The sequence below is a fragment of the Dromiciops gliroides genome, chromosome 4, assembly GCF_019393635.1.
Source record: "Dromiciops gliroides isolate mDroGli1 chromosome 4, mDroGli1.pri, whole genome shotgun sequence".
NCBI lineage: Eukaryota > Metazoa > Chordata > Mammalia > Microbiotheria > Microbiotheriidae > Dromiciops > Dromiciops gliroides.
In genome coordinates, this window is record NC_057864.1 from 248,973,044 (window position 1) to 248,999,558 (window position 26,515).

A 26,515-nucleotide genomic window follows, 5' to 3' on the forward strand; every position below is an offset into this window, starting at 1 on the left:
ATCCAGACTCAGACACTTGACACTTACTAGTTGTGTGACCCTGGGCAAGTCACTTAATCCTCATTGCCCCACCAAAAAAAAAGAAAGAAAGAAAAAGGAAGAAAAGGAGGAAAAAGAAAAGGAAAAGAAAGAAAAGAAAATCATTGTAAACAAATATATAGAGTCAAACGAAACAAATTCTCACACTGACCATGTCTGAAAAATATGTCTCAGTCTGTACCTTGAGTCCATCACATTTTTGTCAGGAAATGAAAGCATGCTTCATCATGAGTCTTTTGAAATCCTTGTTGATCATCTTGTTTATCAGAGTTCTTAAGTCTTTCAAAGTTGTTTGTCTTTACAATGTTGTTGGTTATTATATAAATTGTTCTGGTGCTGCTCACCTTACTTCTACATCAGTTCATACAAATTTTCCCATGTTTCTCTGCAACTCTCCCTTTCATCATTGTTTATAACACAATCGTATTCCATCACTTTCACATACCATAATTTATCCAGCTTTTCCAATTGATGGACACCCCCTCAGTTTCCAGTTCTTTGCTACTACAAAAAAAAGCTACTGCAGATATTTTCATACATAAAGATTCTTTTCCTCTTTTTTTAAAAATTATTTTTGGGAGCAGCTTAGTGCTATTGCTAGAGTAAAGTTGTGCACAGTTTAGTAAATTTGGGAAGGTATTTGCAAATTACTTTCCCGAAGGGGAAGCTAAGTGGCGCAGTGGGTGGAACGCTGGTCCTGGATTCAGAAGGAACTGAGTTCAGATCCGGCCTCAGACATTTGACACTTGACTGGCTGTGTGACCCTGGGCAAGTCACTTAACCCCAATTGCCTCACCAAAAAAAAAAAAATTACTTTCCGGAATTGCTGGACCAGTTCACAACTCTACCAGCAGTGCATCAATTTCACCATTTCCCCAAAGCTCCTCTAACATTTATCTTCTTTTTTGTCAGCTTTATCAATCTGAAGGGTGTGAGGTAGAACCCCAGAGTTGCTTTAATTTTCATTTCTTTAATTATTAGGGATTTGGAGGGTTTTTTTAATTTGGCTATTAATAGCTCATATTCCTTCCTTTGAAAACTACCCTTTGAAAACATGTCCTTTGACTATCTATTAGTGAGTGGCTCTTATTCTTCCAAATTTGAATCATTTCCTTATATTACTTGAAAATAAAATCCTTATCAGAGAAGCTTGCTGCAAAGATTTTTCTGAGTAACCTGCTTCTCTTCTCATTTTAGGTGCATCAGTTTTTTGTACAAATACTTTTTTAAAAAATTTATGTCCATTTTATATTCTGATTCTTTCTATCCCTTGTTTGGTCATGAAAGTTTATTCTTCTCCATAGGTCTGAAAGGTCATTTCTCTTGCTCCTCTAATTTTTTATGATGTCACCCTTTATTTCTAAGTCATGCATGCATTTTGAGCTCATCTTGTTGCATAATGTGAGATGTTGGTCTATATTTAGTTTCTGCTAGACTGCTTTTGAGTTTTCCCAACAGCTTTTGTTGAATAGTGAGTTCTACCTCAGTAATGGTGGTTTAGAGTTTAATTGAACACTAGACTGGTTTCTATTTGCTTCTGTGTGTTTTGTACCGGATATTTACCACTGATGGACCTCTCTATTTTTTACTTGGTACCAAATTGTTTTAATAATTAGTGCTTTGTATCATTGTTCAAAATCTGCTAGTGCTAAGCCTACTTCCTTACCACTTTTTTTTCCCATTATTCCCCTTGAGATTTTTGGCCTTTTCTTCCTCCAGATGAATTTTGTTGTTATTTTTTTCTGGCTTTACAACATAATCCTTTGGTTGTTTAATTGGTATGGCACTAAATAAGTAATTTAATTTAGGTAGTGTTATAATTTTATTATATTGGCTCAACCTACCTGAGAGTAATTAATATTTCTCCAATTATCTAGGTCTGTCTTTATTAAGGATCATAGATTTACAATCATATGATCATAGATCATAGTCGATAAACATTTACTAAGGATTTATTATGTGCCAAGCACTGTTCTAAATACTGAGGATATAAAAGGAGGTAAGAGAGGGTCCCTGCCCTCAAGAAGCTCACAGTCTAATGGGGGAGACAACAAGCAAACAAATATATACAAACAAACGACATATAGGAAAAATAGGAAGTAATTAAGAGAGGGAAAGCACTAGAATTAAGACTGGTTGGGAAAGATTTCCTGTCAAAGATGGAATTTTGGAAATTAAAGGAAGTAGAGATGAGGGAGGGAATTTCAGGCATCGAGGACAGTCAGAGTATTTTACTCAGAGCTGGGAAATGGAGTGTTTTGTTCATGGATCAACAAGATTTGGAGCTGGAAGCAGCCCTCCAGCCTAAGATTATCTAATCCAGCCCCCTCCTTTTACAAAAGAGAAAACTGAGACCTAGAGGAATTAAGTACTTTGCCCAAGGTCACACAAGTCCAATAGAAACCCGCCTAGGTTCTTGAACTTCAAATGGACTTTCCATTGGCTTCCTTTCATGCTTATAAAATGACTTCAATGGACACTTTCCATTGGCTTCTTTTCATGCTTATAAAATGTTTGTCAAAATAACTGAATAATTTAATTATTCAACAATTTAAGTTGAAAGTGGGAACAGCCTTGATTATCCAGAAATTAGGGGACAAAATTGTCTAGATGATTTGTACAAGTAGACACAGCATAAATAAACAATGGTATAGCAGAAAATCTGTTGCCCCCAGGATTCAGAAGACCTAGGTTTGGACCTGGCTCTGTCATTTGCTAGGTATGTAGCCCTAGGCAAGTCACTTTTTGAGTCTTAATTCCTTTATCTGGGGGCAGCTAGGTGGTGCAGTGGATAGAGCACTGGCCCTGTATTCAGGAGGATCTGAGTTCAAATCTGGTCTCAGACACTTAACACTTACTAGCTGTGTGACCCTGGGCAAGTCACTTAATCCCAATTGCCTCACCAAAAAAAAATTCCTTTATCTGCAAAATGATAATAATAATACTGGCCATGAGTTATTGTATAATGAGTCTGCCTGATATAATGAATAGAGAACCTACCTTGAAGTCAGGAAGATCTGGTTCAATTCTCACCTCTGATTTATAGTTAGGTTTCTAATCCTGGACAAATGAGTTAATTCCTTGATTGCCCCCCCACGCATGTCTCTAATATTCTAAGTTGCAAAACAGTTGTTGATCTGCATTGGTAGAAGGAGTTTCCTCACCAGAAGTTCCCTCCATCAATAAAATCCCTGGACCAAATCAGATTGTTATAATGAGCAGACAAGATGTAGTACATGTTTACATTTTGTTTAGGCAGACTGAAGGGGGAGCACACTTTTTAGCAGGGAAGATAAATGGTGGCAGACAGAGGTTGAATCCAGGAAAATTCTTTAAACAGGTAGGGTAAGGGAAGTTATTCCCTTGATCTGGAAAGACTTCCTGTGAAAATGATAGAAGTTTTTTTAAAAAAAGTGATAGACGTTTAGAGCAAAGACAATGCAAGGATAGTGGATACTCAGCTGAGCTTGAATGGAAATATAGGCCTGGGCATTTAATCAATCAATCAATAAAAATTATTAATTTAATCCCAAGTCATTTTGTAATGAACCCAATCTTGGCCAAGGATCTTTTAAAAGGAGGTTCGGTGTCTTTAGCCCCATTGTTTCTCCTCATTTATTGCCCCACTTGACATCACCCACCTCCCTCATGCCCCGTCCATCCCTTCCCACCCTGGACTGATGGGGTGAGATCCAGTTTCGCTGAGGTCTTCTCTTTTTTAGCCTCTCTCCCACTTCTGGCTCAGGGAGAAAGCAGATCAAATGTTTAAAAGCTCAGCAAAACTGGGATCAGGGCCAGGGCCTAAAGATGAGAGGAGAGGGGAGGGGAAGAAAGAGAATCCGAAAGATCCAAACTATGAGAAGGCTGGGGGGTCAGGGCTGAGAGAGCAGAGCTAAGGAGAAGGAACTCAAATGTCTGGAGGTCCTGAGTTTCCCAGCTCATCCTTTCTGCTAGAATTCATCCAATAAAATTCTGCCTTTTAAAAATTTCCCTCCACTCTATCCCTTTTTAGCCTATGGGAAGGGAAGTAGTGGGGAGGGGACAAGCACTTTACAAATATCACATTTCATCCTCACAACAACTCTGGGAGGTAGGCATTCTTATTATCCCCACTTTAGAGTTGAGGAAACTGAGGCAAAGGTTAGGTCACTTGCCCTGGATCAGTCCTCTAATAAGTGTCTGAGGCTGAATTTGAACTCAGATCTTGCTGACTCCAGGTCCAACACTCTATCCATTGTGCCACCTAGCTGCCTCTAATTTATTTTCTAAATTATTACCTAAATGTTTATTGATTGATTGATTTCCCAAGCACAACACTCAACTGCCCCCTCTGCTGGTTCCATTCCCAGAACTAGCTGATTTCATATTGTCTGGCATCTTTACAGAATCATAGAATCACAGACTCTTAGAGTTGGCAGAGACCTCACAAGCCATCTAATGCGATCTGTACCTAAATTAGAATTCCCTCCAATATATGCCTGGCGAGTCATCATCCGGCAGAGTCTGAATGAAGACCTTTAATACCTCCACCCTCCTGCTTTTACCCCCCTCCCCACCCCCCCAAGCCCATTACACTTTTGGAGACAGCTCAAATGGTTGAGAAGTTAGGCCTATAGCCTAATTCTGCATCTCCCACCCCCTTGTACCCATCATTCCTAGTTCTGTCCTCATGGGCCAAACAGAAAAATCTCAAGCCCTGTGATATTTGAAACTACTATTGACGTGTCCTTACCCAAGTCTTCCTTTTTCCAGAATAAACATGTTCAAGTCAACTGCATTTTGAATGGTCTCCAGGCCCCTGATTATGCCAAGTTGATCTCTTTTAGAAACATTCTAACTGGTCTATATCCTGCCTTAAATGTGGTCCCCAGAATCAAACACAGCATGTATGGTGGCCCATGCCTGTAACCCCCTACCACTGGGGTGGCTCAAGGTAGATAGATTCCTGGAGCTCTGGACTGCTAAGTCAAGTGGGCATCTCCATTAAATCTAGCATCAGTATGGTGTTCCTCTAAGGGTAGAAGGCCACCAGACTACATAAGGAGGGCAAACTAGCCCGGGTCAAAAATGGAGCAAGTCAAAGCATCCTTGCCAGTCATTAGTGGGACAGGGTTTGTGAATGGCTTCTGTACCCCCAGATCAGGAGACCCATTCTCAAAAAAAAAAGAAAAGAAAAAGACTTAATAAAATGTGTGGTCTCACAGGGGCAGCTAGGTGGCCAGTGAATAAAGCACCAACCCTGGATTCAGAAGTACCTGAGTTCAAATCCAGCTTCAGACACTTGACACTAGCTCTGTGACCCTGGGCAAGTCACTTAACCCTCATTGCCCTGAAAAAAAATAATGTGTGTGTGTGTGTGTGTGTGTGTGTGTGTGTGTGTGTGTGTGTGTAAAATATGTGGTGCGAGGAGGGCTGGAAAGTATATGGCATTAAATGTTTCTTTTGTTGTTGTTGTTGAGTTATGTCTGCCTCTTCCTGACCCCATTTGAGGTTTTCTTCACAGAGGTACTGGAGTGATTTGCCATTTCCTTCTCCAAATCATTTTACAGATGAGGAAACTGAGGCAAATAGGGTTGAGGGGCTTGCCAAGTTCAGAAGTGTCTGAGGCCAGATTTGAACCCAGGAAGATGAATATCCCCGATTCTAAGCCCAGTGCTCTATCCTCTGAGCCACCTAGCTGTCCTTATCCTACGTATGTAACATTCCCCTAATCTACCATTCTGGTTGCTCTGTTCAAAAAAGAGCATGAGGTTTTACTTCCATATGCAAAATACTTACAAATCCAGTTCCATCCCCTTCTTAGAGACAGCTAGTGGCACAGTGGATAGTCAGGAAGACCTGAGTTCAAATATGGATTCAGATGGTTACTAGACCTTGGACAAGTCGCCTAACCTCTTTCTGCCTCAATTTCCTCCATTATAAAGGGAGGATAATAGGAGCCCCTACCTATCAGGCTTGTTTTGAGATTATATTTTATTTTATTTATTATTATTTTTTAATTTTTTGCTGGGCAATGAGGGTTAAATGACTTACCCAGGGTCACACAGCTAGTAAGTGTCAAGTGTCTGAGGCTGGATTTGAACTCAGGTCCTCCTGAATCCAGAGCCGGTGCTTTATCTGCTGCACCACCTAGCTGCCCCTGAGATTATATTTTATTAATATTAATTAATCAATGTTAATACAAATGAGATAATATTTGCAAAGCACTGTGCTTGGCATGTAGTGGGTACTTAGTAAATACTAGTTTCCTTTTTTCTTCCTCTAAAGTCTTCCACCACCCTCTCTTTCCCCAAAAGTTTCCAAACATCTTCTCCAATGTACCCTAGCTCCTCCCAATCTTTAATATCTTGTCTCTTGCCCTCCATCTCTTCTCCAGTGCCCCCTAAATCCCTTTACATCTCCCCCAGTGTATGCTATGAAAAGTTGGACTCTGCCCTGGGAATGTGCCCAAGCTGATTGGCAACGCTGTGGATTCCCAGTATGGAGAGGGGCAAGAGACTACACATGGACTACACACTTCTATACTGTAAGGAAGGGGACCAAAAGGTGTGTTTGTGGGGGTGGGGGGCAGAAATCACTTCCTGAGCTGTGTCCCTGAGCAACTCCTGCCCTCGATTATTTACATGGGAAAAGCCTCCTGCCCTTTTGATTAACTCCATTAACAGCAGCCTGCACTGCTCCTGGTTGGGCCAGAGCCCAGAAATTCTGGGCATCTTCCACCAGGTCCCAAGCTCTCTTCTCCTTCTAGGGAAATGTACTCCTCCCTCTCTGCCTGGAGGAGAAGCAGGGTGGTGAAGACGACTCAGGACGGGAGCTCAGCTCAGAATACTTCCTCCTCTCCAACATCTAGATCCTAACACTCTTCAGTATGGATCAGCCAGCCCCTTTACCCTAGACACTCTCCTATACTCACACTGAATGTATGTGCAGATTTGTGAATGAAGGTATGCATCTACACGAATGAATATGTGAGGATGCAAGTGTATATGTATTGTTTTTGTTTGTTTGTTTGTTTTTTTGGGGGTTTTTTTGCGGGGCAATGAGGGTTAAGTGACTTGCCCAGGGTCACACAGCTAGTAAGTGTCAAGTGTCTGAGGCCAGATTTGAACTCAGGCACTCCTGAATTCAAGGCCGGTGCTTTATCCACTGTGCTACCTAGCTGCCCCGCAAGTGTATATGTAAATGATTATGGTTTTGGTGGATCAGCAGCAGGACAACTGGATTGTCTTTAGAACAGGTGTTCTAGGGGGCAGCTAGGTAGTGAAGTGGATAAAGCACCAGCCCTGGATTCAGGAGGACCTGAGTTCAAATCTGGCCTCAGACACTTGACACTTACTAGCTGTGTGACCTTGGGCAAGTCACTTAACCCTCATTGCCTCACCAAAAACAAACAAACAAACCAGGTGTTCTTAATTCAAAGTCCAAAGACACCCAGAGGCCATGAATTTGGATGGGGGAAAATGCATCTCGATTTCAATCAATCAAAAATAAACATTTATGGGGCAGCTAGGTGGCGCAGTAGATAAAGCACCGGCCCTGGATTCAGGAGGACCTGAGCTCAAATCCAGACTCAGATACTTGACACTTACTAGCTGTGTGACCCTGGGCAAGTCACTTAACCCTCATTGCCCTGGAAAAAAAAAAAAGGAAGAAAACAAATAAACATTTATTAAGCACCTTCTATGTGCTTGGGCACTGTGCAAAGAGCTGGAGATACAAAAAAGAGGCAAGGAGCTTACAATCAAATGGAGGAGACAACATGCAAGTTACATCCAGGATAAATAGGAAATAATTAAGAGAGTGAAGGCCCAATGATTAAGAAGGGTTGGGGAGGGCTTCCTATAGAAGGTAGAATTTTTGGTTGGGACTTGAAAGAATCCAAGGAGGTCAGTAGTCAAAGCAGAGGAGGGAGAGTGTTTCAAGCTTGGCAACAGCCAGAGAGAATGCTGAGAGCTGAGAGATGGAGTGGCTTGTTTGTGGAACATCAAGGAGGCCAGTGTCACTTAATCAAAGAGTATGTCAGGGAGTAAGGTTTAAGAGAACTGGAAAGGTAGGAGGGAGCTAGTTTATGAAGGGCTTTGAATGCCAAACTGGAGGCAATAATGAGCTATTGGAGTTTATTGAGTAAGGAGGTGATGTGATCAAATCTGAGATTTAGGAAAAATTACTTTGGTGGCTGAATGGAAGATGGATTGGAGTGGGGCAGGCATGACCCACCAGCAGGCTATTGGTCCAGGCATGAGGTGATGAGGGCCTACACTAGAGTGGTGGCTGTGTCAGAGAAGAGAAGGTAGAGTATTCGAGAATTGTTGCAAATGAGAAATCAACAGGCCTTGGCAACAGATTGGATATGAGGGGTGAGGGGGCGAGAGAGAGTGAGGAATCCAGGAAGACTCTTAGGTTGTGAGCCTGAAGGACTGGAGGGATGGTGTTACCCTCTACAGTATTAGGGAAGGGGAAGAAGGATTAAGGGGAAAGATAATGGGTTCTATTTTGAACACATGGAGTTTAAGATGTCCACTGGACATCTGGTTCAAGATATCTGAAAAGTAGTTGGAGATGCAGGATTGGAGGTTAGTGGAGAGATTGGGGCAGGAAAGGTAGATTTCAAAATCATGTTTCCTTTGTTATCTTATGTATTTTACTTTAGGCATTTTAAAATATTGTTCTGAGGATGAGGTCCATCAGCTTCACCAGACAAATTAGGAAGCTGGTCTAAAAGAACTAAAGATATTTCCAGCTCTAATTTCTATGAGTGTCACCAAGTCCAAAATTCTTCTTCGTTCTGGGGTCAGAGCCCAGCACCCCATTACTGCCCTACCCTTAATTCTCACAAGTCCCTCCCTATAAGGGCAGTGTAATATTTGCCTTGTAGGAAGTGAGGAAGTGGGATAGGAAGAGAGCCCACAAGGGGAACCTTCCCTAGTGACATTACAGAAGACATATCATTAGTCCCTGGAAGCCCTGCCCTCTCCTCCCCACTGGAGTTCCACACCCAGAAGCTCCTCTCAAGGGTCAAGTCCTTTGGATAGAAACTTGATCAGCCCACAGAGCAGAAGTTGCTGCCCAGACCTTACCTGGTGCCAACAATCATTCTACTCAGTTGTTCCTCTCCCAGAAGGGGTAACTTTCTCAATCTATTTCTGCTTACCCATGGCTAACTATCTCCCTCTTTCCTCCACACACTTTACCGTCCTTGGCTCCATAGCTAGTTGTTCCTTTTTTTTCAATAACTAATTAATGCTTGTTTTGTTATGATTGGGGGATGGAAGGCAAGCTCAACAAAGAAAACAAATTAGGTATCGTTATGGGTTGTTTATAAGAGAATACAGTGTTAGACTCAGCATTTCAGTGAAAATCCCAGGAAAAGCAACCCAGAGGAAAAATATAGAGTTCTCAACATCAGCCTCCATCCTTTGCCACTCCCTTTGTCATGGGGCAAGCTGGGTTTGCCCAGAGAGCTATAGTAGTGAAACTATAGTAATGAGATAATATATGGAAAGTGCTTTTTAAACCTAAAAGCACTATGTAAATATTGCTGCTCGTGATGGAGGGCTCATAAAAGGGACAACGCTTACAGGTACATAAAATGAATCAGAAACGAGAAGGGACCATACAACTTGAAATCAGTGTTGATAATGATACTGACTATGGCAATAGTGACGATTGTGAATAGAGATGGAAGTAATGGTGACGATGAGAATACTGATGATGGCGGCAGTATGAATGATAACGGTGACAATCGCGGTGGGTTGCTAGTGGTGGTAGTTACGATGCCTATGGTAATTATAGTGGTGATGGTAATAATAATGGTTGTGATGCTTACAATGATAATGACCATTGTGATGGTGATAATAATGCTGGTAACAGTGATGAATGTGGAGGTAATGGTGACCTTGGTGGTGATGGGGATAATGGTGATGATAATGGTGTTAATGATTACCTTGAAAATGATGATGGAGATGATGCTAACCCTAATGGTGATGATGACGCTGGTGATGGTGGTGGGGACAGTGATGGTGAAGACTCTGATGATGATGGTCTTTTTGAGCAATCAAGCTTCTGCTGATGCTCAGGAAAAGAGTAGGCCAAGCAGGATCCTCCCAGCTCCTCCTTCCCCAGAATATTATTTCCTTAAAAGAGGGCTCATTAATAACGATAACTAGAATTTATATGGTGTTTTAAGATTGGCAAAGTGTTTTACATATGTTCCCTTGTTTGAGTCCTAAATTACTCCTATAAGATAGGTGCTATTATTATCCTTATTTTGCAGACAAGGAAACTGAGTCTGGGAGAGGTTAAATGACTTTCCTAGGATCACATAGCTAGTTAAGTGTCTAAGGATTCAAACTCAAGTCTTCTTGACTCCAAATCATATTCTATCACTTGTACCACCAAGCCCCTGCTAAGAATGGAGATTTAGAGTGTAGTTCCTGGTTGAAGTTCCTGAATAAATATTGAGGATGAGGACTCTCCCTGTATCTCTACCCATTCTTTTTCTTCTTTCTCATCTTCACCATCTGTCTCCTCTAGAAAATGGACCTAGATGGGGCAGCTAGGTGGTGCAGTGGATAGAGCAGTGGACCTGGAGTCAGAAGGAAATGTGTTCAAATCTGCCCTCAGTCACTTGACACTAGCTGAGTGACCCTGGGCAAGTCACTTAACTGCAATTGCCTCACCAAAAAAAAAAATGGACCTAGATGATGGAGTAAGAAGGAAGGAGGAAAACAAGAAAGGAACACTACTCTCTCCACCACTGACTTAACACTGTCTTCACCATAACCTTAATGATCACTCATATTACCACCATTACCAGCAACTGAGTCATCTTAACCCTTAATGTCACCATTACCCCTATTGCCATCATTTCAATCACCACTACCATTATCAGAATCATGAGCACCACCATTAGCATCATTATCACTTCCTCACTGGCATCATAACTACCATTAGAATCATTATCACTGATTTAGCATTCTAATTTTCATCATTACCATCCCCATAATAACTTATCACTACCATTTCTACCATAACTATTATCACCATTATTTTCTCTATCATCCCCACAACTATTATCATCATCCCTACTGGTAAACACCTTTTCCTCTTCCTCTTCCTGATCACAATCATTAACCTTGCCAACATTGTAATCTTCATCAATTTATCCTCTGCCATCACCATTACCCCATTACTGTCATAATTACCACCACCCTGATCACAACGATTAGCATCACCATCGATATCATTTTCACCACACCATTCTCCTCCTTATTATCACTACTTCAAAATCTTTCTATGTGTGGGCATTCCATGATTAAACATGCCTAATTCTTGTCCTTGGGGAGCTCACAGTCTGAGGCAGATGGAACAGGTGAAACAAACTCCTACACAATACACATACACACACACACACAAACACACACCAGAATAACAGGATATGACACATTAAGCAAAAGCATATGGGTAAAGAGTATTCCAGTAGGTCTGCAACTGTTTGGAGAATGTTTGGGGAGAGAGGGAAGAAGTTTCATGGGTGGACAGGTTGAAAGTTAAAGGGACAGCCTTTCCGAAGATTCCAAATCTTTCTCCTTGCCACCACTGTTGCCACCCTTTTCTCCACCCAGACTCCTGCCTGGCTGAGCCAGACACTAGTGAGTTGTACTGAGCTGTTGAGCTAAGAGGTGTGTGCTGGGCCAGACATGGGGGAGGTTTCAGTTCATTAACATTGGCAGTACCTCCTGGACCTGGTAAGCTGGCCGAATGCCTAAGGCTCTATTTTTCCCCTACCCTCCCTCCAGGGATACAGCCTAGTCCTCATTGCCTCTGGTGGGAGGATAGCAACCCTCCATATGCCCATTTTCCACCAGCTTGCACCCCTAGAAGGAGGAAGGAAAGTACTGAGCACCCCCACTCTCTCCCACCATTTAAGGGGGTATCATTCCTCCTCTATCTCCCTTAGCCCTCCACACCCAAAACCCCAACAGGGCACAAGGGAACATGATTCAGTGATATTCTAACCACAACAAGCAAAGAGAGACCCAAATTGGGCTTGTATCTCTGCCTGGACTGATGAAAGGCAGACTTTTGTCTGTGTCCAGTGTCCTTCAGGGACTCTCCCTGCCCACAAATGTTAAACAATAATAACTATTTGTTTCCACCCCCTTGTTCCCTGATCCCAGTGATAGAAGAGTAACATTTACCTTTCTCCTAATTTTGCCCTTTTCAAATGTCAACAGGGAGGAAGGAGGAGGGGCATTTCTTCTTTCACCCACCCTTCCTTCACCTTTACTAGAAAAAAATACTCCCCCTTCCTCCTTTCTGTTTGCTTATCTCAGGAGAATTCATTTTGGACTCAGCTGGGACTCAAAGAAATTGAGTTCAAACCCCCTCCCCCAGCTCCATGATGTGGACCCCTATTCAAATCATGGCTCCTGTGTGACTTTGGGCCAGTCACTTGACCTTTATGACTCAGTAAAATGAAGGGGGGTTGACTATAAAGATGACCCTTTATATAGGTCAGGATGTCAGTGTAGTGCAGTAGGAAAACCACTGAAATTAGGATAAGAAGTTCGCAGTTCAAACAATCTGTGTGACCTTGGATAAAATCACTTAATTTCTCTGAACCTCAGTTTCCTCATCTGCAAAATGAAGGGGTTGAAACAGATGCTCTCTAAAATCCAAGCTCTAAATCCATAATTCTATAATCCTATGATCCTCCCAGTCCTAAATCCTGTGATTTCATGATTCGGGTGGTCTAGGCATGGGAGAATTCCAGAGTTTAGAAGGTTGGGAAGAGAAAATCCACTACGTGCCCACTTCCCACTTTTCAGGCAATAAAATGCAGCAGCTACATTGTACTGGGGAGAGAAATGTTGGGTTTTTTTAAGTTTAAGAACCTCACCCTTTCTCTTCTTGTAAGCTTTAACAGGTCACTTAATCTCCATGAACCTCAGTTTCCTCATATATAAAGGGAAAGGAGAGGATGAGATCAGGGGTGTTGGAGCCAACTCTTGCCAACTTAGGAAATCTGGTTGTTAAATTTTCAGTGTGAGTACTTACACTTCAGATATCAACAACAGAGTTTGGTCTATTGTTTTGTTGATTGTCTAGATTTAAGAAGGTGATAGAGAAAATATTAATAATGATGATCAAACTTAAAAGTGCATCCTGCATACATTTTTTTTATTTCTAAGAGCCAGTTGTTAAACATTTACCAGTGCACCCCTGGACTAGATACTCCCTAAAGTTCCTTCCAGCTCTGATCCTTCAACATCATATTATGGTGAACACCAAGGACAATGCTTGAAGAGAAAACAGTCACCAATTTGAATGTTGGGAAGAACTTAGGTTGATTTAAGAATGAGTCTCATTTTGCAGACACTTAGACAGATGGTGGCAAAGAATGGAGCATGGAGTCATACTCCAGAGGGCTCTCTCTACCACAAGGACTTAAATCTTATCTCACAGTTTACTGGTCTTGAGTTGTCACTTTGCTGTTTTATAAGTATTAATTTTGTCTCCCCCAAATAGACAGTAAACTGTTTGAGAGTAAAGATCAGGGAGTTGTTGAGGGCAGCCTGACACCATGAAGATTTGATTTTCAGCTGAACTACCAAATACATTGCATGACTTTGGGCAAGTCATTTCCTTTCTCTTGGTCCCTGTTTCCTATGTAAAAGAAGGGAGTCAGACTAAAATATCAGAACCAGAGGGATCCTATTGTATAATTCTATTAAAAAACCATGAAAACAATGGGGATAGGGGAACCTAGGGCAGTTAAGTGGCTAGAAGTCAGGAAGACTCATCTTCCTGAGTTCAAATCTGGCCTCAAATACTTAGTGGCTATGTGACCCTGGACAACTCACTTAACTTTGTTTGCTTCAGTTCCTCATCTGTAAAATGAGGAGATGAAAGAGCCAAAACACTCTCATATCTTTTCCAAGAAAACCCCAAATGGGAGTCAAGAAGAGTCAGACACAACTGAAAAATGACTGAACAACAACAGGCTGAAATAATCAGTCCTGGAGGGATCTTGTTCTAGGATTCTATAATAAAACCATGAAAAGAATGGGGTTGGGGAAAACCATTACTAAATACAAAGAACATCTTCTCCTCCCCACCACCCACCCCTCCCCTCAACCTCCTCCTTGAAATTCCAAAAAAGTAATTTTAGATCAAGTAAAAAGTCCCACTTTATAGATCTAGAAGTAAACTTATTGAACTTTGAGAAGTCAGTCCTAGAGTCATTGCATGTCAGAGCTGGAAGAAACCTAGTCTTTATCTAATTCTACCACCTCATTTTACAAAGCAGAAAACCACAGCTCAGAGAGTTAAGGTTAAGTGACTTGTCCAAAGTCACACAACTTATAAGTAGCAGAGTGAGGACTAGAACCCAGGTCAAATGCCCAGTCCATCATTAATCACATGATACCACTTTGAGTCTAACCTCAGTCCCTCTGGCAGTGGTTTCAACCCATTGCCCCTCCCTCTTTGGCTCCCTTCCCCACCACATGTGGGTTGGTTGGGCATCGGGAGGAGCCAGGTGCCTGCTGCACCGAGAGGCAATTTAGGAACCGTGGGTATTTTGTCTGTTTACTTGAAAGCACAAAAATTTGTCACTTGTGTGGGTAATTTGCTGCTAATTACGAGCTTACAATCTGCAGATAGGAAAATCAGGGCCAACGTGTGCTTCTCAAGGAAGAGGAAAATTACCCCAAGTACTGTGTAATTATACACTTAGCGGGCACGGCGCTCCCCAGCCCTCGCCCTTCCCACGCAGTGCTGCGAGCAAGGCAGGGTGAGTTTGCACACGCGCCCACACCATCCAGTCCAGGGAGGGAGGGAAGAACAGAATCCCATTCTCAAAACACAACAGCTGGGGGTGGCAAGAGAGAAGGAGGCAGCAGGAAATGTGCTGCTGAGATGAGCCAATGGGCCAATCCATCTGTCACCCTCTTGTTCTGGGCATCCACTGGGTGTGGAGCCCTGTGCTAAGCAAAAGAAGAAGTGATAGGAGAAAAAAGGCATAGCCACCACCAGTAGAAGGCTTCCAGCAAATGATCCCTTGCCCTCAGAGAACCCTGGTCTGATGAGAGGGAGACAATCCCTGACCCCAAGGACCTCCAGTTCTCATGGAGAAAATGTAGGCCCCTCCCTCAGGGAGCTCCTGGACATATTTCTATTCATCTAGATGCAAAATGAACATGAAAATAAAATGCAAATGAATATGCTAATCAATATGATTTGGAAGGGAATGGCAGAGATATTTGTCTCTCAATTCCCATCGTATCTGTCACTTTCTTATGGTGTAATAAAAAGAACAATCAATCTCAGTTCAGATTCCAGCTCTGCTGCTTACTAGCTGTGTGACCTTGGGCAGGTTGCTTAACCTCTCTGGGTATCAGTAATCTCATCTACGAATGCCAAGGTTATATAAAATGATCTCTGGGAGCCCTTCCAGTTCTGAATCCTAGGATTTTTATCACCTGGAACCCCGCCTTGAGAGTCCCACCAAAAATGCTTTCCTGGCTGGAGCAGTAGGTGATCTTGGAAGGGGAAATCCTTTTTCCTTCTTCCTAGCCCCCTTTTATTTGCTGCCCTAAATCATTCATGACTTGTAATAAAAGCCTCTGTACCCCCCATCCCAGCCCCCCGCAGAAAATATTATTTAACAGAAAGGTGACAGTTATGTAATTTAGTCTCTGTCTCCATTATTGATGAATTTGACCATGAAATATTTAGGCTTCTCCGTGTTCTGCAGCTCAGTGCCCGACAATGATTGTGTCATATTATATCTCTTCCTCATGGAAGACGTGTTTATCAGGGACTCCATCTCACCCCACTTCAATCCCACCCCCTTCACTTACCCAGGGCCCAGGGCCTCTCTCCTCAGTCCAAATTCCTTTTATTCCTATTTAGTTCCAGACTCCTCTGCCATCCCAATAATAAAGATACTTGGTTGTGCCTAAGGAATCTGACTTCATTTCTTTCAGCACCACGGGCAGTTTGAGGCCCTGGTTGGTTCAGGGATGGGTGGGGTAGGGGTTTGGAGAGACTGTAAAGGAAAGTGGTTACTTGTTCCCTGCCCTCCCGTGGCTAGGGAGACATGGAACCTAGGCATGTCTAAACTGGTCATCGGAGAAACCAGAACAGATACCCAGCTCCAACTTTGACTAATTAAGGCCAGAACTTATTCAGTTAATATTAAATGCCTACTATGAACAGAACATGCGAAGTTAAAACAATTCCTGCATAACATGTACATAACATAGTACAAGGAACAGCTAGTTGCCACAGTAGATAGAGTGCGAGCCCTGGAGTCAGGAAGACCTGAGTTCAAATCCAGCCTCAGACACTAGCAGTGTGACTTAAGCCCTATTTGTTTCAGTTCCTCATCTGTAAAATGAGCTGGAGAAGGAAATGGCAAACCACTCCAGTATCTTTGCCAAGAAGACCTCATGTGTGATCACAAAGAGTCAGACATGCTTGAAACTACTCAACAACATAGTACAAGGAAGAGAAAAAATATTTAAGTGCCTACTATGTTCCAGGTGCTAATACACAGTAAGTGCTTAAGAAATGCTGTTCTTTTCCCCTTCTCCAAGCCAGGCACGGTACTAAGCACTCTATAAATACTATCTTATTCGATCCTCACAACAACCCTGGGATGTAGGCACTATGATCATCCCCATGCTACAGTTGAGGGAACTGAAGCAAACAGAGGTTAAGTGACTTACCCAAAGTCTCAAAGCTAGCAAATGTCTGAGGTCAGATTTACACTCAGGTCTTCCTGACTCCAAGCCCAGCCCTCTTTCTACTGCACCACCTAGATACCCCAGGAAAACTGAGAAGGGGGATCTAGAAAGCCTCCCCAGAGGAGGTGGCATCTGAATTAGATCTTAGAGAAAGACGTTCTCCAGGAGACAGAGATGAGGAGGCAGTACATTCTAGCTACTGTCATTCTGGGCCCTTGTCTATTCTGGGAACAAAAGAATTACCATACTAGTTTATACTAAGCAATGCCTTTTTTAAATACATAGAGGCAAAAGATTTGGAGTAATGAATTTAGAGAACAGCTAGCAGGTCATTTTGTCTGGAATGAGAGTCTTATGATGGGGGTGGTATAAAATAAAACTAGAAATGTAGGTGAGGAGAATCAGATCATGTCAGGTTTTTTAAAAAATCAGTAGTAAACTAAGAAGTTTGTCTATATTTTAGCCTATAGGTAATGGGGAGGCAGGAAGGCTCTTGAGCAGGGGAGCATAATGGTCAGATTTGTGCCTCAGGAAGATTATCTTGGCAGCTGTGTGGAGGAGGGAATTCGTGAGGGGAGGAGAAGAGAAGAGAAGCAGGGAAACTATTTTAAATCAATAAGCCCTTGCTGTGGGGGCTGAGATATCCAAGGATAGACCCAAAGAAGAGCTTGTGATGACCAGTACCTTGGAGGTTATCATCACTCCATCCTCTATTCTCTTCATTGTGATTATATAGACCTTTTCCCCGCTCAGAGTCTACCATAGTAAAATCAATGGGATGATGGATTCTCCATCGATGTTTTGTTTTGTTTTAACAAAATTTTTTCCACAGCAAGCACTCCCTGCTCATTTCTGTCTCATCAACTCCCTAGCTTCCTTCAAGACTCAGCTCATGCACCACTTCCTAAGGGAAGATTTCTTGATCCACTTAGTTGTCACTCTTCTCTCCCTCCTCAAATTATCTTGTATTTACTTATCTCTTTATTTGTTTGTGTTCCCCAGTAGAATCTGAGCTCCTTGAGAATGTTTTTTTAATTTCTGTCTTTCTGTCCCCAGTGCCTAGCGTGGTGCATCACACATAGTGGCTGTCCAATATGTACTCATTGAATCAAATTTTATGTTAGAACTGGAAAGGGTTTTTGAGATAATCTCATTCAATCCTCTCAATCAAAACATTACCAAGAACTTATTAAGTGCCTACTGTGTGATAGGCATTGTGGCCTTGGGGGCTAGATACAGAGACCAAAATGGAACAGTTTACATATGAAAAATTGTGGCCCAGAAAAATGTGACCAATCCTAGCTCACACAACTAATAAGTTTCAGAACTCAAACTTTAATGTAAGTCTGTTGAAGGAAAAGAGGGAGGAAATGAGCATTTATTAAGCACCTACTATGTATGTGCCTGGAACTGTGCCAGGTGCTTTCTAAATCTTATCTCATTTGATCCTTAAAACAAGCCTGGGAGATAGATGTTACTGTTATCTCCATTTTACATTTGGGGAAACAGAGGAAAACAGTGGCTGAGTGGTTTGCCCAAGGTCAAGCAGCTAGTAAATGTCTAAAGCTATCTATGAATCCAGGTCTTCCTGACTCAGGCCCAGCACTCTATCTATCCACTGGGCCACATTTCCTTTGCTCCACTTGCTGCTGAATGAATCAATGAAAAGAAGCAGCATGGTATAGTAGAAAAAGCATTGGATTGGGAATCAGGGGGACCTAAGTTCAAATCCCGGTTCTTTCATTCATTTGCTGTTAAATCTAGGACAAGTCCCTTTCATTCTGTGGAACTCATTTTCTTTACCTATAAAATGAAAGAATTGGACTAAATGACCTCTGAGTTCCTTCCAACTCTAAATCACCGATCCTATAAACCTGGAGGAGTAGCCTTTATTGTACTAAGGGAGACATACATTAACTGAACCTCAAAAATTGACACAGCAGGGAGAAATGATCTGGGGCTTGGAGATGAGCTTCCTCGTTTTCAAGGTGACATATGACCCATTTCTCAGCTAGAATTATTATCTATGGGTCGCATGTGCCCTGATAAACTGTATCCCATCTTGGCATCTCTGAAGGACTGTCTGTCGGTCCATACCCCTAGATGACAAATGAGGAGCTCAAGCATGATATAAAAATATTAATCAGGCTAATTGCATGTTAATTAAGCAAAGGGGCCCATTAGAGATCTCACTCCATCCATTTGTCGAGACATATGGTTGGGATAGTGAGGAGGGGAAAGGACAAATGTGGAGAACCAAGGGAGACAGGGGAATGGATAAGATGACCTCTCAAGCATCCATACAGTATTAAGAGAAGAGACTGAATTGGGGGCATTAGAGTGGAACCCCATGACCAAAACCTAAACATATACAAACATGCACCACAGCCACTATTGCTCCCTCCCTCACCCCCAATGGTTCAACCTAGCCACATTTCTCATCTTATCCCATGTCCACGTGGTCCTTGTCCATGTCTTCCCACAAATTCACCCCAGGGAATCCACCCTACATGCTGAGTGATTTTCCCTAGTTCTTACATTTCTGCAAGAGTTCTTTCCCTGGGCCCCCCATTGCTAACATTTTCCCTCTGAGATTACCTCCCATTTACTCTGTGTATGTCATGTATATACATAGTTGTTTGCATTTTATCTGTCTTATTAGAATGGGATCTTCTTAAGTGCAGCAATTATGTTTCTCCCTTTCTTGGTACCTCCAGTGCTCATCCTGATGAATGTCTGACACTGTTGTTGTTGTCATGTCATTTCAGTTGTGTCTGACTCTTTGTGACCCCATATGGGGTTTTCTTGGCAAAGATACTGGAATAGTTTACCATTTCCTTCTCCAGATCATTTTACAGAGGAGGAAACTGAGGCAAACAGGCTTAAGTGACTTGCCCAGGGTCACACAGTGTCTGAGGCCAAATTTGAATTCAGGAAATTGAGTCTTCCAGATTTCCAGACCCAGCACTCTATCCATTGCACCACCTAGCTGCCCCTACCTGAACCACAGCAAGCACTTAATAAATGCATTTTGATTGATTGGTTTCATGTATAGTCTCTTCCTATGTAAATGGCTCCTATTCTTCAGTTATACATCTTTTCAGATAGCATGCTTTTTGCTACTTCTACTGTGCATTGTTCTTCAGTAATATGGTGTAGCCTACTCCTATCCACCATGACCTTCTTCATCCTTTGGATGACCTGACTTTTAGCTGTTCAAGGATTGTGGTATTTCCATGATGCCACCCAGCATCACCAAAAAACTAGCATCATTCAAAATATTGACCTTTGTTTCAGGAAGAAGTTTTCAGTTACTAAATGTACTACACAATTTCCCAGTGGCAGTCCATCACACTCTCTTTCTACTTTTCAATTCTGGTCCTGGTTCACTGTCCATTAGTAGTATCTGTATATATATGTTCTGATGGATCAGTTCTGTTATCCATCCAACTGCATATCATTGTCTGAAAAAAATCCACTTTATCCACTTAGTTTTCCTGTGTTGTTGGTTAGGCCAAACTCTTCTGAGTAATCATAGATCTCCTTAAAGAGTCACTCTCCAGGTTTCCAGGGCTTGATGAAATTAATTAGCACAATTAGAGTTGTTCAGTCATTTAGTCACGTCTGACATTTCGTGGACTATAGCATGCCAATACTGTCCATGGGATTTTATTGGCAAAGATACTGAAGTGGTTTTAAATTTCCTTCTCCAGTGGATTAAGACAAACAAAGGTTAAGTGACTTGTCCAAGATCACACAGCCAGTAAGTGTAGTCATTAGCACAATGTCATCCTGGAATAGGAACATTTGGAGGACCTCGCAATCCACAGGGAATCTATTTTCCATTTGTACTCTGAGCTGGAATCCTCCATGATGATGACAAACATATTTGATAATCATACTGCACAGGGAATGAAGCTATACATAGGCAAAACATTCTTGTTGGTCTCCAATGGGTGTTGTTCCATTGATTACAGCTGGGTAGATAGCTACACTGAGCATTTGGTTGCCAATGTTCTCTCTACTAGCACCTTCTGGACTTCATCACTTAGAGGCCATGTCAGCAATGAGTAGAAAGCCTCTTCCTGATGAGGGTAGGTTGATAACTCTTGAGAGACTATGAACCACCACGCAGTGCCAGATACATGGAACGAAAGCCAGGTAGGGTGCCTCCCCCCTGCAAAAAAAAAAAAGGGCTAAGATTAAGCCCTTTTAACTCCCTATGTCTGGGGTGGAATTGCAGTCTGTTGAACCAGAAGACTACCCAATTTAGGATTAGAAATTCTTTATATCTCCTATTTAACCTCCTACTGGAATCCTGTGCTCCCAGAACCCATTTTAGTGGGTTCTGCTAAAGACACCTCACAATAGCTGAGTGGAATCTGGACTACAAAGACCACTTTGTTCCCAGGATCCTCTCCTGTTTGGCATACAGATAAATTTGCTTAGAACAAAAGCAAAGCAAAGGAAGGAAGCAAGGTCACAGTTATCCACCCTCCTGGCACACATATTTGCCTTTATTATGTATATCTGTCAGCAGCAAACCCCCTGGTACTGACCAGCTGAAAAAAACCTCACTGTTTCCTACATAGCCTACAAGTTTGTTTATAATTCCAAGCCACAATCACAGTCTATCAGTAAAACATACAGACACTTTGCTGGCCTCTGGCACACCCCCCCCCAACTCCAAACCATGTGTTCCCTACCTCAGTAACTATGTCATCACTCCCTCCCTTGACCCAGGGGACATCACAGAATATTCATGTATCCAACAGATTATAGATACCATCTCACAGCTAAGAAACCTGTCACACACACACACACACACATCAGGAAAATTCAAACAGGACCTAATACTACAAGGTTTGCTTCAGAGACACAGGACACATGGTCCACCTGGGGTGGTTTAGTTGGGGAAACAATCTTGTAAATCCTGCCTTTCTCAATGAATTCCCCCAGAATTTGGTGGGGGAGAGACAAGCATAGACCCCAAGAGAAAGGAGGATAAATTCCTAACCCCTGTCCCCTGTGGCCCTAACCCCATTCCCCCCTGCAAATGAGAGCGGTCTCCAACAAGGGCCAGCAATGGGTTCTTTTCATTTCATCAGTTGGCGCCTCATGTGTAAATATTTCATATCCCCATTGAATATTTTGGGATGATTATGAATTCTTGATGTGATGAGAGCCTTGGTATGTATGAGATGCAGTCAGCAGCCGCCAGGAGGGGAGGCATTGGGGATGGGAAATCAGATAAATCATTACACACCACAGAGCCCCAGGCAGCCCAGCAAACACCCAGCTTCTAACTCCATATACCCTATGCTTCCAGTCAACTGCTTACATACTAACCACATACAATTTTCATTATAGCCCCATGCTTCCTACACACTACCTGTGCATTATCTACCTGCTATCTACTCCTTTCCTATATATTATCCATATGCTGTCTGACCCCCTACCTATACTTTATACACAGAATCCCCAACATCCATAGTAAACCATCTCAGGCAGCGTGGTGTCTTGACTAAAGCACTGGACCTATAGCCAGGAGACCTGCACCTGGAGCCTACTTTAGACATTTACTAGCTGTGTAATAATGAGCTCATCATTTAACCTCTCAGTGCCTCAGTTTCCTTATCTATAAAACAGAGGTAATAGTGTTTCTACTGTTACATAGCTGTTATAAGTAATGTGTTTTACAGAACCTAAAGTATTAATAAACATTTAAAATAAAACATTTAATAATGATAGATGCCACACTGGATGGAGTGCTGGGCCTGGAGTCAGGAAGGCTCATCTTCCTGAGTTCAAATATGACCTCAGACATTTACCAGCTGTGTGATCCTGGGTAAGTCATTTAACTCTGCCTGCCTCAGTTTCCTCATCTGTAAAATGAGCTGGAAAAGAAAATGGCAAGTCATTCCAGTATCTTTGCCAAGAAAATCCCAAATAGGGTTATGAAGAGTCCAACACGACTGAAACAACCTAAGAACAACAGCAATATATGTAAAATGGATACAAAGTACTCAGGGAACACCAGTGGTTGGGGTGGGAATCAAGAAAGGCTTCATATGGAAGATAGTGCTTGAGCTAAATCTTGAGGGAAATGAGTTCTAAGTGCTTGTTAAACCTTAAAATACTTTATAAATGTGAGCTGCTATCATCATTACCCCTTGCTTTTCTTCCTTCTCCCCCTCCTCCTCCTCTTTCTCCGTCACCTCTTCCCCCTCCTCAGAAATCTTTATTTTGTAGTACCTCTTGAAGTACTAATTCCCCAACTTCCACTTGAATTAGCAGGCAGGTCTCCAGAGGGCAGCTGACTATGTGGCACTTCAGGGTTCTTGGAGTAATTTGGAGGGGCTGAATTTCTAGTATTGTCACTCTCATGGTGATATGTACTGCATGGATTATCAGTCAGCAGCCTCAATTAACTTTAATAATAATAATAATAATAACAATAACAATAAGATGACATTCATATAATGCTTACTATGTGACAGGCATTGTGCTAAGCATCTTATAATTATTATCTCATTCAGTCCTTACAATATGACTGGAAGGTAAGTGCTATCACTATCCCTATTTTACAAATGAGGAAACTGAGGCAAATGGAGATTAAATAACTTGTCCAGGTTCATACAGTGAGTGAGTGTCTGAGGCTGGATTTGAACTCAGGTTTTCCTGAGTCCAGGCTAGGTGTTCCATCCACTCTACCACCTAGTTGCTTTTAAGGAAAGAGTATTTACTGAAAAGGTACAGCAAGAACAGTGGTTGAAAAAAAATCTTCCCAAACCAAGGGCTTACTCTCCCCTTGCAAAGTTTCTGGGGAGAGTGGGCTCAAAATTAAAGTATGGTAGCAAGTTATGTGTGTGGAGAATAACTATGTCTAAAGAGTAAATTCATAATTCCTAATTACGGGCACCCTCTTCTCCTTTTACGGAATCCTAATAAAGTTCCCCTAAGGTGTAATAAATTCTCTACTGAGCTCTGAGTATCAGTGTCTTTCTAGAGTCCAGAGTTGGAATTTCTCCCCAGGGTGGCATAGGGGGGGGGGGGGGGGGAAGAAGGGTTGTGTAGGGGATTTAAAATATTACCTCTTCTCTATATCCTCCAACTGGATAGAAGATGGGTATCCTATGAAACTTTTCAGAAATCAAAGAGGGGAAGTAAATAATTTGTTTATTTACTCTAGACATAGAAGCAAGGGCTCTGAGATATATAAGTAAAGATGTAATGGACAAGGAGGAAAAGGGTACAGAGCAGAGGCTCACACAGGAACCAATAGAATATGTAAGGGGAAGCATGGAATCCGACTTGGGTTAAAAGAACCCAGGTTCAGGGCAGCTGGGTGGCACAGTGGATAAAGCACTGGCCCTGGATTCAGGAGGACCTGAGTTCAAATCTGACCTCAGACATTTGACACTTACTAGCTGTGTGACCCTGGGCAAGTCACTTAACCCCCATTGCCCCACAAAACAAAAAGAACCTGGGTTCAAGTTTTGACTTTACTTTTTCACACTAGTCATGTGACAGTAGAAAATCAATTGGTCTTTGAGCCTTGATTTCTAAAAATTCAACCCATTGGGGGCAGCTAGGTGAGGCTGGATTTTAACTCAGGTTAATGCATGTATTATCAGTCAGCAGCCTCAATTAACTTTAATAATAACAATAACAACAATAACCTAACATTCATATAATGCTTACTATGTGATAGACACTGTGCTAAGCATCTTATAATTATTATTTCATTCAATCCTTACAATATGCCTGGAAGGTAGGTGTTGTCACTATCCCTATTTTACAAATGAGGAAACTGAGGCAAATGGAGATTAAATTACTTGTCTATCACTATCCACTGAGCCACCAGCTGCCTCCCCAGGCAGCCAGGAGGAAAGATAAGCTCAAATGAATCCATGTTCTCATATATTTAGAAGTTTCTTCCGATGATGCTGATCACAACCCATCTGCCAAAGGCCAAGAATGATCCAGAACAATCCTTTTATAGTTTAGGTTCAATACTGTAATAAACTGAAATATCTGTAGAATATCTGACAACTAACAAAAATGGTTTTATTTTAGCCATTGCAGGGGAATAGTATTCAATAAGAATATTCGTAGAAGACACCAAAATGAAAAAAAGTTTTCAAAGACACCAAATTCACTTAGCTGTGCACAGCTAGCTCCCCTGCTTCTTCATCATCCACAGTGGTCTGCTGATCGAGCATTAGAAATCTGCAGGAACTCCTAGTGGTTTCTTGTACTCAGAGTCCAGGAAGCCATGTAAATGGGCTGAGGCTAAGCCTCCTGGGCCGCTTAAAACTTCATGGCTAATTTCAATTACTTTTTTCTTCTCAAGGTGTCTTTTAATTTCAAGTCAACTTTTCCATTTTAATTTGGGGGGGGGCAGGGCAATGAGGGTTAAGTGACTTGCCCAGGGTCACACAGCTAGTGTCAAGTGTCTGAGGTCAGATTTGAACTCAGGTCCTCCTGAATCCAGGGCTGGTGCTTTATCCACTGCGCCACCTAGCTGCCCTTAATTTCAATTACTTTTAAGGAAAAACCAGGGCTTTAGGTCATCTCTCCCACCATTGTCCATCCCTACCTATCCTGTGCTACTGTTGTCTATGTCCTCCCATAAGTTCAGTAAAAGAGGTCCACACAATGTTCTGGTGACCTTCTTTGATGTATGTATATTTTTACATAAGACTCTATAAATTTATTTCTGCAAAGGGAACACTTAGAAGCTGCCTCTTTGTGGGTACAACAGCATTTCATATACCTTACCAAAAAAAAAAAAAAGATCTAGAGGCCAGGTCACCCTACATCTGGATCTCTTTGCACTTTCATTGTAATAAAGGCTACATGGGCTGCTGTATGCTTGCTAGAGATTCTCAGAAATCTGGGCATAGAGTATTCTAAACAGAAACTCCCAAGCCAACCTAGGATGAAAAGAAGACAGCCCTACCCTAAAACCTCAGCCCAGGTGACAGTAAGACATGTCTCCTTTCCTCCTCTCCTTTGCACTTCCCCTACTCTTATCAGGGTGCCACTGGAACACTCAGGCTATCCAGGTGTCATCTTTGTTTTTTGCCATAGGACCTACTAGTCCATCTTTTCTTCCTATAATACAAATCTTTGAAATATGTTTATTGTTCAATTTTTTCAGTTGTGTCCAGCTCTTTGTGACCTCAAAGATACTGGAATTGTTTGCCATTTCCTTCTCTAGATCATTTTTTAGATAAGGAAACTGAGGCAAATGGAGTCAAATGACTTGTCTAGGGTCACGCAGCTAGTAAATGTCTGAGTCCAGATTTGAACTCAGGAATATGAGTCTTCCTGACTCCAAGCCAGGCACTCTATCCACTATGCCCCTTAACTATCCTTGTGATGTCTGTCATTGGTCCTCTTCGAAAATGAAGGATGAACAACAACAAATTGTTGGTGTCATCTGTCAATTCTGTTCTTGGTTATACCCACCATGAACCTTTCTATGGCTTCTGTATGTTTCTCAGTTTTAGTTCTTCAGAGATACTAGTATTCCCCACTGAACTAACATATAGCAACCTCTATAGAACATTAATATTAAATAGATGCTTTCATGGGAGATTTGGGGTCAATAAAGGAAGTTTGCCATTTCTGCAAGGAAATCAAGCACACTCTTCTTTTTGTTCCACTCTGGACCCAATGCATTGTCCATTTGTATTATCTGTCCCAGATGTATA